Source organism: Panthera uncia (assembly GCF_023721935.1).
Source record: "Panthera uncia isolate 11264 chromosome B3 unlocalized genomic scaffold, Puncia_PCG_1.0 HiC_scaffold_1, whole genome shotgun sequence".
Lineage (NCBI taxonomy): Eukaryota > Metazoa > Chordata > Mammalia > Carnivora > Felidae > Panthera > Panthera uncia.
In genome coordinates this window covers 64,282,640-64,302,919 of record NW_026057582.1, presented here as the reverse complement: position 1 = coordinate 64,302,919, position 20,280 = coordinate 64,282,640, and positions in this window count along the sequence as shown.

Sequence of the window (20,280 nt, the reverse complement as noted above, 5' to 3'; positions counted from 1 at the left end):
ATGGATTTATGCTGCTGACTTCTTGCCCCCAGGTTCCCAGGGTCCCACAGCTTTCCACTGCCACTCACTTGCCACTGCTAGACTTTAAGGAGCCATCGAGGTAGTAGAGTACGTGCATGGGTAGCCAACAGTGATAGAAATGGTTTCCAAGGTGTGGGAAAGCAAAAATCCTATGCCCTGATGAGATAGTCTAGTTGGAAGCATTGCCATTTCCAAATCCAGGTCCCTTCTGGGGGGCATGCTGCGATGCCTGGGGTGGTTACTCCTGGGAATAACAACATTAATCCTATGTTTGGTATCATGGGAGAGCTGAATTCTAGATTTCAATTAGGCAAATTACTTAGCCTCTTATACATATTTTACTTTAGTGGATATTTGTGAGCATTACTTAGAACAATGGTGGCTTGCCCTCGCCAGAGGGGTCACTTTCCTTTTAACCAAAGTCCTGACTGGCCATTTTTATTCCTTGGTCAGCAGTAGCTTTTGCACTCATGATGATGTCAGCCCTCCTTGGATCAAACTAAGGAAACTATAATGTTTTTACTTCTTAAGGATATTATCTAATGCAAAAACATACAAACAGCTTTGTATATGGATAAGTATTCCAACCAAACAGAAGAGAAAGGAATGAGTTTTAAAATTCTCTGAGTATTGAGGGTTTTTTTGTTTTTTGGGTTTTTTTGGTAATTATATGCTTCAAGAGGGTAGCAAGAAACTCAGATAATGAAAAAATAACAGGGAATTCCAAGTTCAAATATTTGTTAAGGGTCTACTGAGTGCCCAGCATTGTTCAGGGTACTGACATAATGATAGAATATGATGCCTACCTTGGCCTCCAGAAGCTCATGGTCTAATAGGAGAGTACATTTAGACTTAGGAACACAGGGGATGCAAAGTAGGGAGTATTTAGCTGCTGGAGGGGGAGATGGAAACAGGGCTGGACTTTGAAGGAAAAATTCTAGGCAGAGGGAAAAACAAGGCAAAGGCATGGGATGTGAAAAACAGCATGGTGGGTTTGAACAGGCATGGTTGGGGAGGATGGGTCTGGAGGGGGAGTAGAGGCTTGTGGAGAGCCTGGTGCTAGGAGCTGGGATTTTATTTAGTGAGAAGGGGGGAGCTATTGCAGGACTTTAAACCAAGCAGAGACATGGTCACATCAGCATTTGAGAACCAGCAGCCTCATGTGGGTGCAAGGGATGAACTAAATATTCCTTTTGCAACTATGTCTATTGGACCTAAGCATATATTAAATAGCTTTCTAATTTACGTTAATTTAAATTAACAGGGAAATTACTTGCATATCAGTCCGAGTCCTGTCAGGAGTCAGAAATCACATCAGCTTTTTGAAGAGGGAGAATTAATACATAGAACTCTTAACTAGGTGTTGAAAAGACAAAGGATACATGAAGGTATCATGGTACCATGACTGAAGGAAGTAGCTGCCAGCCCAAGGACTAGAGGAGCAGGGGGAGAGGTCAGCATTATTAAAATGTAAAAGATTTTAGGGATGGTGGCCATGTACTATGAGGCTAGTTCTGTTTTGGAAAAACTGCAAACTAGAATCACCTACTTCTACCGGAATGAAGTGCCAGGGCCACCACGAGGGCCAAAGCCGCAACACTGAGGAGACACCTATAAATCAGAAGTGAACAGAAAGCACAGGAGAGAGCAGGCCCTGTTTTTCCTCTGCAGACCTGCTGGTTCCGTCCAGCTCTCTTTCCTGGCAGAGCCTAACAGGGAGCAGCCAGCCACAGAGTCCCAGCCCCAAACTGCCAGACAGAGCATAGAGGGGCGAGTTTGGGTCTATTATGGCTTAGTAACTAGCCCAACTACAGTTCCCACAGGACTGTGGGTGCCAATGGTTGGGAAGAAACAGGGCAGACATCCTAGAAGCTAAAAATTTCCTGAAACATTAGCAGGTAATCATTCACCTTTTAGGCTTATTTTCATAATGACCCATGAGTGCTATTAGCTCTTTTTGTGACCTCTAATTCTCATCTGCTTTGATGTCTTTTCCTCTGACACCTCCTACCCCAAGTCTGCTGTCCTGCAGACCCTGGAACTGTAGGGAAAAGACATGAGTGGGCCCAGGTGCCACAAAGGTAGGCAGTGCTATTCTGGTGCTGCCACCTCATGCTGATCTTATCAGTCACCTTGGATTATCTGAAGTGTATGTCATTGATGGAAAAATCTTGCTTCCAGGGGCACCCACGTGGCTCAGTTGGTTGGACGTCCGACTTGATTTTGGCTCAGGTCATGACCTTGGGGTTCAGGGGACTGAGCCCCTCATCAGGCTCTGTGCTGACAGCATGGAGACTGCTTGGAATTCTCTCACTCCTTCACTCTGCCCCTCCCCCACTTGCTCATGCCCACTCACACACACTCTCTCAAACACAATTTTTTAAAAAAGAAAAATCATGCTTCCTTCAGTCACTCTACTTTATTAGTGTCCCTGCCAGTATTTTGCTTAGGGCCTTGCTCTTTGTGGGCATTTGTACTTGTTTGTAGAATTGAATTAAGGCCTATCAACCATGTGGATTAAGCATTTGATTATGTATTGCTGGTGTTTGTCTCCAGTTAATTTCTATGTGTAAGTCTTGCCTCACCCACTAGATGACAGTCTTCTTGAGGGCAAATCCACGTGGCAGGAGAACATGGATTTGAAGTCAATAGAATTAGGTTCAAATCCCAGCTCTAAAACATACTAAATAATTGAAGTAAGTTACTTAATCTAAGACTTAATTGCCTCATCTGTAAAATAGGGGATAGTAGGGTTGTGATGGTAAAATGAAATGATATCCTAACACACAGCCTGGTACTTAATAGGTGTTTAATAATTTACTTCCCTTCTCCCTTTATTTTATATCTCCTCCACCATTTCTCATTACGCCAGGAATGCAGTAACTTGGGTGACTTAACAAAATAGGGAAGTTGTGGAATCCTTTTAGGAGAGAGTCTGAAATGTCTTTATGTAGTTTTCCTCTTCCCCAGGCATCCAGAACATTGGGTAAACCAATAACAATTTTAAAAACTATATAATGGCTGGAAGTTATTTCTAAAGAGGAAGGTCATCTTCAGTGTGTAGACATGAGCAGCCGGATTGTGTCAGAACAATAGCTATTCATTGTGTCGGTTTCAAAGCTGGCACCGGCAAGCTAGTATTCCAGTGTTGTTCCCACACAAACAGATCTCGAGCAAAATTTCCATGACCCGACGGATTAGTGTAAACAACTCATTGCAAGAGCTTTTTACATCTATCCCCATGTCATTCATTTAAACATTCAAGGCTTTGCAGAGAGTCTTGTAAGTACTGCTTCAGATTTTTTTTTTTTAATTTTAACAAACGTTCATCAACGCTTACCCTTACGATTATGTTTTGTTGTTGAGTACACAGGGTAAAGCTTGGTTCCTTCCACTGCGGCTGTAGGTGGGAGATTCAGCCATTGGATATCACAGGTTAAGGGAAAAGTCCTTTAAAGGCACCAAAGTGTTAATGGGCTGGCCAAGGCATGCAGGTTGCTAGAGGTCTTGACCCCTGGACCAAAGAATAATGACAGGCTTTTTATTTTTAAGTGGTAGTTAGCATTTGATAGCACTTCATATTTGCAGTGACCTTTACAGCCATTGTTATTAGTTATTCCTCCCAGTGGCTCTTTGAACTAAATGACAAAACTATTTTTACTCAAATCCACCAACTCCCTCCCCTTCCGTTCCAATCACAAGACCTGGTGGGGTTCTCTGTACATCACGCTGACATTTCCTCACGAGCAACGATCTCACTGATAAAGAATATGTTCAAGTCAAAACAATATGAAATGCAGTGAGTTTTAATATATTCAGTGCAAGTTAGATCATGTCACTCCTCTGCTTTAAACCCCAACGACAGTTCCTCATCTTACTTGGAGGACCTGCCACTCTTCCCTCACTGTTTGGACCTTACTTCCTACTCCTCACCCTCTCCCTAACCCTGCCCCAGTCTCATGGACCTCCTTGCATCTCCTCCAACCACACAGGCTCTTGTCCCAGGCCTTAGCTTTGGGTGTATCCTCTGTCTCCAATGTTTTTCCTTCAGATATTTACATGACTGTCTCTTCCTTCTGGCCTTTGCATACACATGACCTTCTCAAAGAGGTCTCCCCTACCAGCCTAATTTAAAACTGCAACTGTGATCAAGTATGTAAAGCTTTCTAATATGCTATATAATCTACTCAGCTATTGGGTTTACTGTTTATTTTCTCTCCCCCCACAAGACTGTAAAATCCACAAAGATAGGGATCTTTGTCTGGTTAGCTCAGTGCGATACACCAAGCACCTGGAACAATGCACAGAGAAGGCATGTAATAAATATTTGTTGAGTGGACAAATACTGCTCCTCTGAAGGTCATTGTCATGAAATTTGAACTACAGACTTAGAATGTGTCTCCATATGTGGTTTATCTTTATATTCCTTAGCCATGGGTCCTATGCTTATTTTCCACTTGTATCAAACAACTCCTTTTGATAGCAATTCTATAGAGATAAATGAAGTGCACAGGTTCTTAAGGTTGCAAAGGAAGCATAATATCTCAGTGTTGCAGCATAAGAAAGACTTTATGGGTGTTGTACTGCAAACACTCATCTGTTGGAATCCTAACAACGTCATTGCCATGTTGTGTCCATCTCCCTTTCCATCTTTACAGGGGCGTAGATTGCTGAATTGGTTAAAAGGGTAGGATCAGGTGCCCCTATCAGCTAATTCATGTTCCACCAATGTCTACAGTGTGACTTTCAAAAGGTGTTTTAGTTTCTCCCAGCCTCAGTTTCCTCATCTGTAAAATAGTGATAAAAATCATCTCTATCTCATACGGTTTTATGAAGATTAATGAGCTAAGGCATGTAAAAAGTTTGATACAGGCATCAAATAAATACTTGCTCTTATTATTAATTCTGATTTTAAACAAGTCCTTAATGTTGAGTTTAATCAAGTCTTATTTATTACTTGTATATGACTGATGTAAGCTACCTCACAAGTTTCTGGGTGGCAGGATACAAATAATAGGTGTATCTTTTTCCCCCTATCAGTTGCCAGAACACCTTGCTGTTCACATGAGTAGAGATTCCAAAATTTCTCTCTTAAGGCCCCAACCACCTCCCACCTCTTCTAAACATCCAAGAACACCAAGAACACCCTGGTCTTAATTCATTCCAAAGGGTCAGTCTTGAGTCTGAGTGGTTGGCCAGTGTTGCTGAAAACTGGCTCAACACAGTCCACCACCACTTCCCCACTGCTGCCGGGATTCTCTTGCTGCCCTAGAGCCTCTACATGTATGTGTGCTTGGGCTCCAAGATCACAGCTCTTTTAGTTCATAGTGCTCAGTCATTGTTCTCAAATCATACCCACATCCTGAAGGGTTTCCAGCCTCAGCCATGGCCTGTGCTGGAACCAGCCCTCTCCAACTCCTGCAGGGGTTACCCTGTATCCCTTCTGTAACCAAGACCCTCAGTCCAGATTGCCCATTTTTTTCATGGTGAGTTACCCCTTTGGGGTTTTTGAGGTCCCTTTCTCCCAGAAAGCTTCTTATGGGGTCTATCCTAACCCATCAGGGAGACTTAAAAAAAATTTTTTTTAATTTTAGAGAGAGAGAGAGCAGAAGTGGGGAAGAGGGGCAGAGGGAGGGAGAGAGAGAATCTTAAGCAGGCTTTGTGTTCAGTGGGAGCCTGATGATGTGGGATCGTGACCCTGGGATCACGACCTGGGCTGAAATCAAGAGTCTGATGCTCAAGAGACTGAGCCACTCAGGCATGTCCATCAGGGGGACTCTTGAACTCCATGTACTTTCCCACATCTCGTCTCATTAGAGACGTGCTCTCCATAATAAGGGGTCCTAGACATGCAGGCTTTGTCAAGCCACAGGAAGCTTTACTCGGTTCTCTCTCTAGATTGCATCTTACAGCATCATAAGTAAGAGTGACCACTTAATGACTTTTCCCTGAAGGAGGGAGATAGGTATCTGCTTAGGCAGAAAAGTAACTTGGCATTACCTAGCTGACTAATTTCAGGTCGCATTCTACCCAACGCCCTATTATACTTACATTCCCTGAGTCTGGTTCTACTTCTTGAAGTCAGTATAAGCCTCTCTTCTTCCCTGTGACAGACCTTCACTTGCTAGAAAGTAATTACCCAGGCCACTCAGATTCTTTTCTTCTCTACTGGTTCCCCAACTTGCAGAGTGATCTTAGGTGCTGATTGAGCGTACCAACAGCCAGGCACTGTGCTAAGTGTTTGAATGCATTAACTAATTTAATCTTCAAACGACCACATGAAGTAGGTATCATAGCCCCCTTTTTGTAAATGAAGAAACTGAGAGTTAGGAAGTCTTAGTAGCATGCCCAAGTTCGTGTATAGCTGCTATAGCGGATTTGAACTCGCACTCTCTGGTTCCAGAGCCCAGTGATGTAATGCTGTTTCCTTAATTCAGTTTCACGAGTTCAATCCTTTCATGAATTCAATTCAGCTCTCAAAAACAGAGATAATACTTATCTCAGAATATCATGATCATGGTAAGGATTAGATGTGATAAAAGTATAAGTGGTTAATGCACTAGCTCCACTAGTGCTCAAAAAAACACGCATTTGCCACCTTTTTTCTTCCATTCAAATGAGCATCTCATAATTTAACTCCTTCACATTTTAAAAGTGCCTGACACAGAGTGGGTGCTCAGGGGGTGGTAGCTACTCCTACTATCACAGTGTGTGGTTTGAAATCCCCTCCTTATCCTGATTGTTCTCCTCTAGCTCATTTATCATTTAGATCTTAGATTGTGGTACCCAGGCTCAAATAGATAACAGAGGGGAAGGGGACAGTCATCTTCCACAGGGAAGGAGGTCCCTATTAATATTATATCCTATTGCCTGCAGTCATTACTTATTTAGTTAATCATTTATGCTGTCAGTAGGTATTGAAATTGCTGCCAGTCAAGTCCTCAACATCTCTTAACCTTATACTGATCATCACCTCACTTGGCTTGTCCTTGGATGATTGTCTTTTTCTTTTCCAAAAATGTCATTCTCCCCCGCCCCCCCCCCCCAATTTCTTAAGTACTATGTTTGTTGTGGAAGCTTTGAAAAGTGCAGGAAATCATAAAGAAGGAAATTAAAGTCACTGTGAATAGCACAATCTAGAGATAATCACTATTAATATCTGCATATGTATCCTTCCAGTATACATGTAGGGTGTATTTCTTTTTTATAAAATTAGGATCACACTATTCAACATATATTTTGAGTCTTCCACCATTTACCATTTTCTCACAGCTTAAGACAACATCATCTGTTTCTTAAAATACCAGAAAACTATTAAACTACTATCCCCCCACATTGATTTCCCTACTTCCATTCTTACCCCCTCTTCAGCATATTCTCCAAAAAGTAGCCAGTGTGATCCTTGAAAATCCTAACGACCTGCTCCCGACCTTCCAGTGGCTTCCCGTATCACGTAAGGAGAACCCCCAGTAGTTCCCTTGGCTGGCAGGTGTGTGTGTGCAGGCCTCTCTGACCTCAGTGTCTTCCCTTCTGCAGCATGCCCTCTGGGCTTGCTTCCAGCCCCAACCTTTTCCTGCTTTAGGGTCTTTGCTCTTTGCAGCACTACATGGCTCGGCTCCTCATTTCAGTCCCTGATCTAATACCATCCTTCAGAAACCAGCTTCCTAGAGTACCTCTACTTCCCCCACCTCCTCTCCCTTACCCTGACTCACTTTCTTCCTTGCCTTAATCATTCTTCTGTAATTTATCACAAATATTTTCTCTTTACAGCTTTCATCTTGGGGGGCTCCACCATTTTAGCCTGCAACAGGTGTTTGGGATCCTGATAACTCTCATAATCAGGCACTCGTCTAAGTCCTTTTATATATACTAATTTAACCTATGTCATCTAGTGAGGTAGGTACAATTATTACTCCCATTTTCTAGATGGGGAACCTGAGTCAGAGCATATGAGTACCTTCCTTAGCATCACACAACCAGTAGAGAGTGGAGCTGGGATCCCGACACAGGCTCTCTGCTTCCACAGCTGTGCTCTTAACCCCTCCTCCACCCACCGGCTGCCTCCTGGTCTTTCTCCCAGCAGATGTCAGTAAACTTCCTTGTCCTGAAAGTCAAGATCGCAGACTGAACAGAAAGGCACTGAAGACAGAGTCAAATATCATTAAAATCCTTCTCTAGATTTATGCTAGCCTCTTTTCCAGCCCTATTTGGAGACTATAGTTGAGCCATTCTGAGTTCTCCTGATTATTCTGTTATGTAGCCTTTCTCCCCTACCTGCTTCAGGAAGAGATTGGTACAGCTTCACGAGTTACCATTTCCTACCTCTGTAACACCCGTGGCACAAAGCTCCCATCTGAGGAATCCTGTGAGAGAGATGAGGATGGTGTGACCAGTATTAATCTTCCTGGATCAGCAGTACAAGGTTATCCAATCTCTGTTAAAATTTTGTTAAACATATCTGTTACTATAATGGAGCACTTTGTTTCTCTATAAGTTTCTGGAAGTTCTACCATGCCTCAGAAATTCTCATATGTTATCTCATTGCTACTTTTTTTCACGAATTGATGAAATCCATGTTCTTTTTTATTTATTTATTTTTTAAATATTTATTTATTTTTGAGAGACAGAGAGAGACAGAGCATGAGCAGGGGTGGGGCAGAGAGAGAGGGAAACACAGAGTCCGAAGCAGGCTTCAGGCTCCAAGCTGTCAGCACAGAGCTGCACGTGGGGCTCGAATTCACGAATCACGAGATCATGACCTAGGCTGAAGTCAGTAGCTTAACCGACCGAGCCACCCAAGAGCCCCGAAATCCATGTTCTTTTAGGGTTTTATGGCTGTTTATTTTGCTGTCCGAGTTGCAGTCAGTTTTGGGTGCATGTTCGGATGGTGCTGAGGTGCAATTGAGCAGAGTTTGGAGACTTCAAGACAGCAGCCAGGTGCTCTCCTCCTATCTCCTTACTATCTCAGACTTTAATTTCCTCTTGGCCATGTTTTTGCTCTCCTTCCTGGCTTGCAGATCATTCTTCTTGATAGAGAGGATGGGGACAAACTAGGAAGTGAGTAATTCTGTTTTCACCGTATCATCTCCAAGTTAACTGTGTCGTCTGCCCCAAGTAATAGGCCAACACTTCTCCTGTCCTTTTCTTGTTCTGTGCCCACCCCAGTGGCTCTTATTGTTGTTCTATGTATGCTTTAGTCCCAGGCCCCAGCTTCCCACCTCCCTGACTTGATTCTTTCATTTCATGCCATTCCTTTATACCTGCTCTTGGCTTCAAATTCCTCCCTCCTTTGTAAGTGTCCGTATAAAATATAAGCTGATTGGAACACACAGTAATTTTTTGGATAATTCCCTCTCTTCTTCCTCCCTGGAATTATGTATGAGTAGATGGTCAGGATTATATTATGTGGAACCTCCAATATTTCTAGAATCAATTTCTATCTGATTAGAGTCTCTGACCATGGGGTCAAAGAGCATCTAGCCTAGTGCCTTACACATAGGAGGTCTGCAATATGGTTCCAACAACACCAACAATGATAGCCGGTCTTTATGTGATTCAGACGTTGTGTTAAGGGCTTTCTGTGCCTTACCTCATTTAATTCTTAAGGGAGGTTGTGTTACTTATGACTCTACTGAGGAACCTGAGATATGGGGAAGTGTATCTGTGTAGTTGTAAGGGCAGAGTCAGGAGCCTGACTCAGGTCTGCCCAGATTCCTGAGCATATGCACTTTAACCTCCACAGTATGCTGCCCATACTCACAATATGCTGAGTTTAAGTCCATTGACTCACCCCTTCTTCTCTCTGGACCTGTGGAGTTTTCTGCTTGCTTACAGTTTCAGGAACACAAGATGCTCATATTCCCTTCTTTGGCTCTTACAAATCATATGATGACATGATTCCTTTTGTCTTCTGAGTGCCAGTCACCTCCACTCTGTCATCCATGTAGTTCTCCCTTATTGGCTAAAAATAGGTCCCTATCCTTCTGTCATGTGAGATTGTCATCAGAGCAAGGCTTGAGTGAATTAAATGCTCTGCATCTGGCAGAGTAGGGCTCTGAACAGACCTCTGGATGGTTCTTCCAACATCCCTTGGCCTGCAGAGAGTGGGGCCTGGTAGTGGAGTGACAGGTGTGCCTAGCTGGGTGGGCCCCAGGGTAAGCACCCCTCTGTCCTGCTGCTTCCCCACTGAGCTTTTCATGCTCTGGGATTATGTTGTTTTGAAGGTTTTTCTTCAATTATGATTTATATGCCACCTACTCTCAGAAAGAATGTAAAGTGGTTTACAATAAAGCATGTCTACAACAGGACAGTTAAAACACATTTTAAAAAGAGAGGCAGACAGAGAGAGGTCAGAAATCACTTGGTTTGAATTCCTGACAAGATGTTTTATAGCACATGAACGTATTTGATTAATTCCCAGTACAAACGTGTAAGTATGTGGGAATGGGTAAAGAACTCTGCTGATGGGGAGAACCTAGAACAGCAGGGCCCGTTTTATACATGTAATCAAAATCAAATGGCATCATGCCTAGTGACGTGTCTCATCTCAGGAAGCCTCTGGGGAAGGCAGCCGAGGGATAATGCTAATGGGTTAATCCTAAATTGAGAGCAGCCAGTCTGTCCGAGGGTCCTAGCCAGGATAATTCATCACTGTCATTGACAAAGGACCACAATAAATTTGTCTTTAAATTTTAATACCTCATCACATTTATACAGATAGAACTCACACTGTCCATTTATCTCTGTGTTATTATTTTTAAATACAGAATAGGTATAATCATAATGGAACCCTTTAAAATTAACACATTTGCTTCAAGGGAAGTTTATATTATTGCTTATCTGCTGAACAAGATGTTTAATAGGGAATAGATGAGTAAGGAATGAATGAATGAGTGCCCACATGGTCCCCTAACACCCGTGAATCAGTATCGTCCTAGCTGCGCTACAAACAGTTCATTCATTAAGGCTGGGTGTGTCCTCTGGCTGCACTTCCTGTTGTGACAAAGGCTGGCACTGAGTCAGACTGGCAGCCAGCACCGTGACTCAGGACATCAGGGGGCAGGGCAGGCAGTACAATGACCTTGCTGACTCTATCCAGACACACACCTACAACCACCTTGATAGGTTTGCATATGACCAAGTTCATCCTATAGCCAGATGGGAAGATAGAGAAGGAGCATTGGCAGGTGGGGTGGAGAGAGGGCTTGTGAGTTTCTATGCCACCAGAGACATAATAGACACTCAAAGTGGCAAAATGAATCAGAGGAGAGATTCACTGAGATCCCTGGTAGAGTATTTTTTCCCTTCCCTACAATTCTGTAGGCATGTTTCCGTAGTTCATTGAATGGAATCAGAGTGTTAAGGCAATCTAGGAACTGAGGTCAAGCCAGGCACTGTTAAAAACAAACAACAACAGGCATGAACTATGAAATATCACTGAACAGATCCAACTAAAACTATTTTCTTAGTTATTTCTGCTTCCCTCATATAATTTCTAAAATTGTAGGTATTTATGGGAGCAGTAAGTAGTTATTTGTTATAGGCAAACACTGATATTCTCTTGGGTTGAGGAAGTCATTACAAGTAAAAATGGCATTGGTAAGTCAGCGTATAACTATTTTTCATCAGCCTCATAAATTTTTGGAGAATATTAATTTTTAAAGACATCTTATAAAGCTGGATTAAAATTTATATTGTAAGAAGCTTTGAGATGACATTATAGCAAAACCCAATCTTCACAAGTGCTTATGTGAATTTGCTCAATTCACCAAGTGTTTATTGACCACTTGGTTCTTTATCCATCCAGTCCATCTATTCATCGACCTACCCTTCCACCATTTACTCGTCCAACACTACTCATCAGCTCCAATGAGCTGAATTTTGTGACATCCCCCACCCACTGCGAATTTATGAATATTTTGAAATCCTAAAGTCCAGTGCCTCAGAATGTGACTGGTTTTGGAGATAGGGTCCTGAAAGAGTTAAAATGAAGTCAGTAGGTGGGCACTAATATACTATGACCACTGTCTTCAAAGAAGAGGAGATTTGGACAGAGACATACAGAGGAAAGACACATGAACACATAGGAAGAAGACCATCATCTACAAGCCAAGAAGACAGGCCTCAGAACAAACCAATCCTGCTGACACCTTAATCTTAGATATTTAGCCTCCAAAATTGTGAGGAAATAAATTTCTGTTCTTTCAGTGCCCCCCCCCACCGAGTCTTTGGCACTTGGTTATGGTAGCCCTAGCACACTAATGCAAGTATCTATAATATACCAGGGCACTGTGTTAGATGTGGAGAGATCATCTCTACCTTCAAAGAACTCCCAGCCTGCCAGGTACAGAACATTGCTAAGTGTTGGGAAAATTGCAAGGCTACAATGATAAGTCAGCTACTTAGTTTTTGAGATGTTAGCATTCTATAAAACCAAAGCTCTTGTCCTCCATTGGTCTGATTGGCACATGCCCTCATTTTATTTTGAATTCTGACAACAATTTTTTCCAGGATGAGGAATCAGTTGGTGAAATATATGTCAGCCACAGAGAGCTAAAACCTGCAGAGGTATGGGAGGTCGTGTTTTGTTTTTTAATCTATGTGGCATTATTTAGGTTTAAAGTAGGCTTCAAAGCATTTTTGCTGTTTTAAACTCATCAGAAAACTCATTTTCACAGTAAAATCCTGTCTTCATGGCAGATTCATTTATTCCCAGCTCACCCAGCTTTTGCTGATCTCCAGAATAAGCAGAAGGCACAGCAGTGACCCTGGCTCACTTGGATTCTGTCTGTGCAATTGCTGTTTATAGGGAGTCACTAACTTAAGGAACAAATCATGACTAGAACCAAGGCGGAGGACATAGACCAGGGCCCTGTGGCTTTTGGAGTAGTGTAGTCCAACATTTTAACAAACAGCAGGAGCCAACTGTAAAAACATGGAATTTTTAAAGCTTTAAGGGATTTTGGGGCACCTGGGAGCTCAGTTGGTTGCATGTCCGACTTCGGCTCAGGTCATGATCTCACAGTTCATGAGTTTGAGCCCTGTGTCGGGCTCTGTGCTGACAGCTCAGCGCCTGGAGCCTGCTTCAGATTCTGTGTCTCCCTCTGTCTCTGCCCCTCCCCTGTTCACTCTCTGTCTCTGTCTCTCTCAAAAATAAATAAACATTAAAAAAAAAAAAAAAAGCTCCAAGGGATTTTGGGTATTGTCTAGTCTGAAAACAGTCCCTCATATTTTATTGATTTGGAGCTGGGGACACAGGTTAAGTGTTTAGTGACTCACTTAAGGAAACAACAACAACAACAACCACCAAAAAACTAGTAGCAGAAATGGGATGAAGACCCTCATCTCTTGCTGCAAGTCCAGCTGTCTTTTCTGACCCTGTAGGTTCAGGTTTGGGAAATTATCCTCCAGAGATAATCCCCTTGCGTACACTATGTCTGTAATTCAGGTGCATCGTTGCTGAGTAGAGAGGGCTGTCTATCCGTGGCTTTGGTCTGAAGTGACTAGAATTCCTATCAGTGTGGGAAACCGAATAAAGCAAGGACAGCCCTCTTTTCCACTCAGAAATAGAGCTGCTTATTAACATCACAAATGGGAAAAAGAAGCAAATCAGGTACAACAAAGCGGCAGACAGTGTGCCATCACTTCGAGGCAACCGAGGTGGCAGGTATGGCCTCCCGCATTTTGCATATGAGAACACTGAGGGTTCAAAGATTATATCTCTCATCCAAGATCTCACAGTACCAATGGGTAGATCCAGGATTTGTTTTATTCCAGTCTGTGATTCTCCCGTGTTTTTATGCTGCCCTCCTCAGCATAATTAATAAGTGTTATAGGATAAGGCCAAATTAACTTTATGTTAAGATATAAAGATACACAAACACAGAGTTATGTCTTACTGGTTCACCTTTAACCTTTTCTCAATCGGTCACTGTTAATACAATACTGGTTCATCTCTAGGCTAAAATTGAACACCATTGAGGCTCAATTTGAACTTCTGTTGGCCAGGTAAATTCCTGGCCCAGAGTTATATAACTTTGGGACAGTTTTGCATTAACCGCCATTGCAAGAAGATTCACTTACCCTTATAAAAGAGGAGAGTCATCATCTCCCTGGGTCCTCTTGTCTTACATAAGAGATCTGGCTGCTTTCTCTGCCGAGATGTGGATCCTCCTATGAAGACGACTTTTTTTTTTTTTAATTCCAGGAAGACCTCGGGTACCATGTCCTGTTCTCATGGCCAGAAATCTGGGTACTTCGATCTACTGTATATTGTTTTTTCTTTTATAGACAAAGAAAGGCCAGTGATCCACAGTGTGTTAGTTTGGCACAGTTAGATTCTGTTTGTGGAGTTCCCTTTTCTATGGAGCCAATATTTACTGAGCACTGATGTCCCAGACACCACATGGTGTCCCAGACATTATGCTGCCCCTCCTATTTTACGGAGGTATAAACGCTCACTGAGATCAATCATCTCAGCCAAGTTTATACTGCCATCAAGAAACAGTCCTGAGCTTTGAACCCAGGCTGGTCTATGCAAACTTCTGTGCACACTGCCTCCTGACCCTGTGTTTCTTTGTGCATTTCCCTAGTCAGAAGGTTTTTCTCCACCTGACCATTTATTTTCCTTAATTTTTGCTCTTGGAACAGATGATTTCCAAGATCCTTTCGAGTATTGAAATTCCGAGATTGATTAAAGTTTGTAATTTATGCAGATTGATTAATTTGCACCAACGCCTGAGTTCGTTTATTACATTAATTATTTCACTGAAGACTCCAACAGTTTTTTAGTTTACTTTCAGGTCTCCTGATGTTAAAGGAATCATGCTGCTTTTCCCAGAATAATATTTAAAACCTGAATTTTAAAATTTAAGGTTTAAAAACATATCTGAAAGGATTTTACCATGCACACAATGTATCAGTTTTCCATATGGACCAAAACAGTCATCTGAAACCCCCATTCTCTTGGTTGTCTTTCCCCAGTTTCACAGATGCAGTGCTAATTGCTTGCAGCTTCGGGTCCTTTTTAACATGAGGTAACAATTTCAGCATCTTGGGGTTGAATGCTGCATTTGTCAGACATACCAGGTCTGTACTTGGTGTTGGCTTGTCAGGAGACTGACTCCACATGGGGATCAGCTCACGTGACCTGGGGAGGCTTCCTGGAGAAGGTCCTGTGTGTGCCACTCTTAAACTTGTTGTGACTGTGTGGTTCCGCGGCCAGGGCGCCTCTTGGTCAACCTGGCAGCTTTGAGTGATGGCCTGTTGGGACTAGCACAGGCATTTGAGTCCTTCCAGGCCAGCTGTGGTTTTTGAAGAATGGTTCTGGAAGTGGCATTTATTCACAGACCTACCAGCTGGGCTGGTCTTAGTGACTGACTTGCCCTTTGCCGCTGAAGACAGACTCCACTTGGGACACGTCTAAAATTCGTTTTGACTGGATTGAGAAGACCAAGAAGGCCAAAAAGAAGGGAAGTGACAGGATTCTGCTATCGCATCTGTAATTAGGGAGCCATGGGTCTAACTTCGGGGAATGTCTGGACCTTGTCTTGTTTTGCACCTTGTCTGTAGTTCTGGTCGTTGGAGTCAGGCAAGACTGGCTTCCAACAAAGCTCTGCTATTAATGGCTGTACAATTAGGGGATGGCATTTGACCTCCCTAGCCTCAGTTTCCTCATCTATAAATTGAGATGATGGTACCTCCCGCATGGGTGTGTTATGAGGACGACAAGGTGTTGCTGAAATGCCTAGACACCTTGTGCTCTGACCGGCCACTGCACGGTCAGCGGCTACATGATGTCATTTTGACTCTCTTCTCCTCCTCCATATGGGATACACAGCTAGAAAAATAAGGCTCTTGCAAATGAGTGTTTTAGGAGCACTTATATAGGTGTGCACCATGTAATGCATGTGTGCTTTATGAGGTTTCAGTAAATTTAATGTTGAAATTATATTTTGAATATACTTAGGGAAATATAGAAAGGTACTCCAGAATAGGTCGCTTTATAGAGACAATAATAATTATTTGAATCATTTTGATTTAGGCTTTTTATATATCATATTTGTGTAAAATGAGACAACCCCCTCACCCCCATGGCTCCCTAGAGGAGCAATAGCAATGAGTAAACAATGTTTGCCTCCCAGAGATGCTCACACTCAGTCCTTCCTGTGTTTCTCCAAAGGGCAAGCTCATTTAGTGCGGTGGTCAGGGTCTTGCTACCCTTTTTTGTGATGAGGGATTGGCCCCAGTCCTCAGCTGGCTAAGACTTGAACTAGGATGTTAAAGTTGAAGAGTCAAGATGGGTCTGTGTGACAGAACAAGCAGCAGAAGGGACAGTCCACCAGGGAACTTCCCGAGGCCACCTTGGTGAGGGTGGTCCTCACCTTGCCCCAGAGATCCTATTCCTAGTAAATCCATGTGAAGCATTAGAACTGCACCTGACACACAGTAAGTGATGCGTGCTGACCATCATTATTACCACTACTATTATTACAGTACTGGTTGAAAGATGCTCTGGGATTTCTCTTGGGTTGTCTTTCCAAAAGGGTCTTCCATTTTACAAAATCAAGGGGTGGATTTTGGAGCTAGTATCTGCACAGCCGATGAAGGGGCAATTTGACAGCCTTAGGATTGAATCTACAAATCACCTCAGACCTTCTATGTCCTCCTTAGTCTCCCTAAACAGCCAAGACTAGCTGAGCTCTGGCTGGGTCCTTCCGATTTACCTGGACTATTGCCGTCTGCAGAATCCTGCAGAAGCGATGAGCACCTCATTGTGTATTCACCCGATGGGCTGATGGAAATGGAATGCAGCCAGACTGCTAAGTCCACACTGTCCTGCATTTAGGCCTCAGAAATCTGACTCTGAGAATGTACATCTTGCATTGCAATCTAGATTTCCAGAGGAAAGTTTTGGACAGAATAACCCAGATCCAGGTCTGGGTAATTTAAAGACTGGGTGAAATGAGGCAGAAAGATCCCAGAATATACAAGTCTGAGCTTTGGCTGGGAAGATGTGGAAGAATCAAGGTGCCAGACAGCTGGCTTCCCTCCAAGTGTTTACCATACTGGGGCCGTGGGGTGTGGGCAGCCCATGTGCTTATTTTCCCTTCCCCCTTCCTCCTCCTACCTTTCTTCTCCCTCCTCCTCATATTGTACATAGGCTAAAGAAATTTAGGAACCTGTGGGACCAGAGGGAAGGTAATGAGACAAATGAGCCCAAGGAATAAGACTTTGCCCTGGTTGAGGATACTGTGGGTTTACAGTGGATGATCCCTCAGACTGCAAAACATAAGGGCTGGACTTGGACTTTGGATCCCAGTGTTTACCCTCCTCTGCCTGGGTGTGGACCTTCTTCCCCAGAAGGCTTGGTCTTTAGGAGAGAAGATGGCATGAGGCCTGGGGTTGTATCTAGGAAACAGGGAGATTGTGGCAGCCATGGATTCAGACCGAGCTAGTGACAACAGGGCTGCTGTTTTCTCCCTGCCCCATGCACCCGTCTCTGCCTACCTACCTCTCATTCTATGGTGCCCAGGCTGCCTGCACTATGTAGGCACCACAGACCTTGCCCTGGGCCTCCTAAGAGACCTCTGAGGCATGCAGCTGGGATCCCGTTCGTGGGCCTTTCTCTGAGTTCGCTTCCCAGGGGAGAAAGCACACGCAGCTGGGGCCAACTGCAGCTCCTTACTGATGTGCCTGCTACTCAGGCAATAATTGTTGTTCAGTCTGGGATTGCTTTCTCTTCTTTCTAAAGCATCATGTCACATCAAGTCCTGAGCTCTGAGCCCAGTCTAGCCTCTTGAACAGGAGAATATGTGCTTTTATAAACCCATAATATTGCCGGTGCTGCCCAGAGGACATATTTCCCCAATTCCTCCCCTCCTCCTGCAACTATGTCCCAAACTAGAGGAATTACTTTAGTAAGATGAGGGTGGGTGTCTTGTGACTGTCACTGTTCCACTCCCTGCAGGGGAATACTAGAGGCCAGGAGGGTGGTAAATGGCAGACACAGCCCAGGTTGCGTGTCGGGTGGGCAGGGGTGGGGGGACACTGGCACTGTGTGCACATCTGCAGAGCCCTGACTTCCCTCTCGCGTACCCCGACACACCTATCCCGGGGCCACAGTAAAGGCGGGTCTTTCGTCCATGGATCTCACGGTCACCAAAGGCCTCAAATTTTGATTTTTGAAAATTTTATCTCTAAAGATATGCTAATAGAACTGGAAGAAGGGAGTGATCATCAGCTTTAAACTTCTGCCAAATTTTGCTACCATGCCTGTGAATTTTAAAAATAAATCCTGCTATTATGTTGTGAATAGGATGATCACATTGCCTTGTGTATGTTTTAAATTTTACATGTGCTACATGTGCTACATGTGTAAGTTTCTAAAATGTATCACAATCTTCAGAACCCTATTTAGACATCTCTTTGTTTTAACATACCTGGAGCCTCAGACCTCAGGCCTTGCTTGACGTCACCTCTTGGTAGACTGTGGGAAAAACTGTTCACTTTCCACATGTCATTTCAACTTCAGGGAATCTAAAGAACTAATCCCTGTTTCATTACAGTGGCTGACCGAGAAACTTAACAGAAGACCATAGGGGAAGGGAAGGAAGATAAGTTACAAACAGAGAGGAGGCAAACCATAAGAGACTCTTAAATACAGCGAACAAACTGAGGGTTGATGGGGAGGGGGTTGGGGGACAGGGAAAATGGGTGATGGGCATTGAGGAGGGCACTTCTTGGGATGAGCCCTGGGTGTTGTATATAAGTGATGAATCATGGGAATCTACTCCTGAAGCCAAGACTACACTATATACACTGTATGATAGCTAATGTGACAATAAATTATTTAAAAAGAAAGAAAAGAAAAGAGAAAAGGGAGAAGAGAAGGGAAGAAAGGAAGGAAGAAAGAAAGAGAAAGAAAGAAAAAGAAAGAAAGAGAAAGAAGAATAGAAAGAAAGAAAGAAAAGGAAGGAAAGAAAGAAAGAAAGAAAGAAAGAAAGAAAGAAAGAAAAAAGAAAAAAGAAAGGAGGCCTTTTAGGTTCAGCATGCACAGTTCAGCCTTTTTCTCATGCCATTTTCTGTACTGTACTGTCTCACACCCCCACAACCCCTTAGGAAGTCAGTCTCACTCACTTACTTATTGCAGCCTGTTCAGCTCTGGCTGATAGTCTTGAGTCCTTTACCTTTAGATGATAGGGCACAACCATAGCTGCCCTTGGAATCAAGGGAGGAGTTTTTTAAAAACTGCTATCTGGGTCCCACCCCCAGAGATTCTGAATTACTTGCCATGGGGTGTGATCTGGGCATGGGGAAAGCCCAGGTTAAAAGCTCCTCAAGTGATCTTAATGTGCAGCAAAGTTTGAGGAACAGAGCGCTAAGACAGTGATTTGAAGATATAAGCATTGGAACTACCCTACAACCCAGCAAATGCACTACTAGGTATTTATCCAAAGGACACAAAAATACTGATTCAAAGGGATACATGCACCCCAGTGTTTATAGCAGCACTACCAACAATAGCCAAATTATGGAAAGAGCCCAAATGCCCATCAATCGATGAATGGATAAAGAAGATGTGGTAAACACACACACACACACACACACACACACACACACACACACACACACGGGAACATTACTCAGCCACAAAACAAAAAAAGAAAGAAAGAAAGAAAGAAAGAAAGAAAGAAAGAAAGAAAGAACAAAAAAAAAGAAAGAAGAAAGAAAGATCTTGCCATTTGCAATGACATGGATGGAACTAGAGACGATTATGCTAAGTGAAATAAGTCAGTCAGACAAAGACAAATACCATGTGATTTTGCTCATATGTGGAATTTAAGAAATGAAACAGATGAACATAAGGGAAAAAAAGAGAGAGGCAAACCACAAAACAGACTCTTAACTACCTAGAACAAACTTAGGGTTGATGGAGGGAGATAGGTGGGGTATGGGTTAGGTGGGCGATGGGTACTAAGGAGGGCACTGTTGTGATGGGCACTGGGTGTTGTATGTAATTGATGAATCACTAAATTCTATTTCTGAAACTAATATTATGCTGTATGTTAACTAACTAGAATTTAAATAAAGACTTGAAAAAGAGGCAAAAAAAGAAAATATTAGTATGTATCAAAATAATGTTGGGGGCTTATTAAAAATGAGATTGCTGGGCCCCATCCCCATAGTTACTGAATCAAAGTTTCTGGATGGTGCCTGGTAATTGCATTTCTAACAAGTTCAAGTTCCTAGGTGATGCAA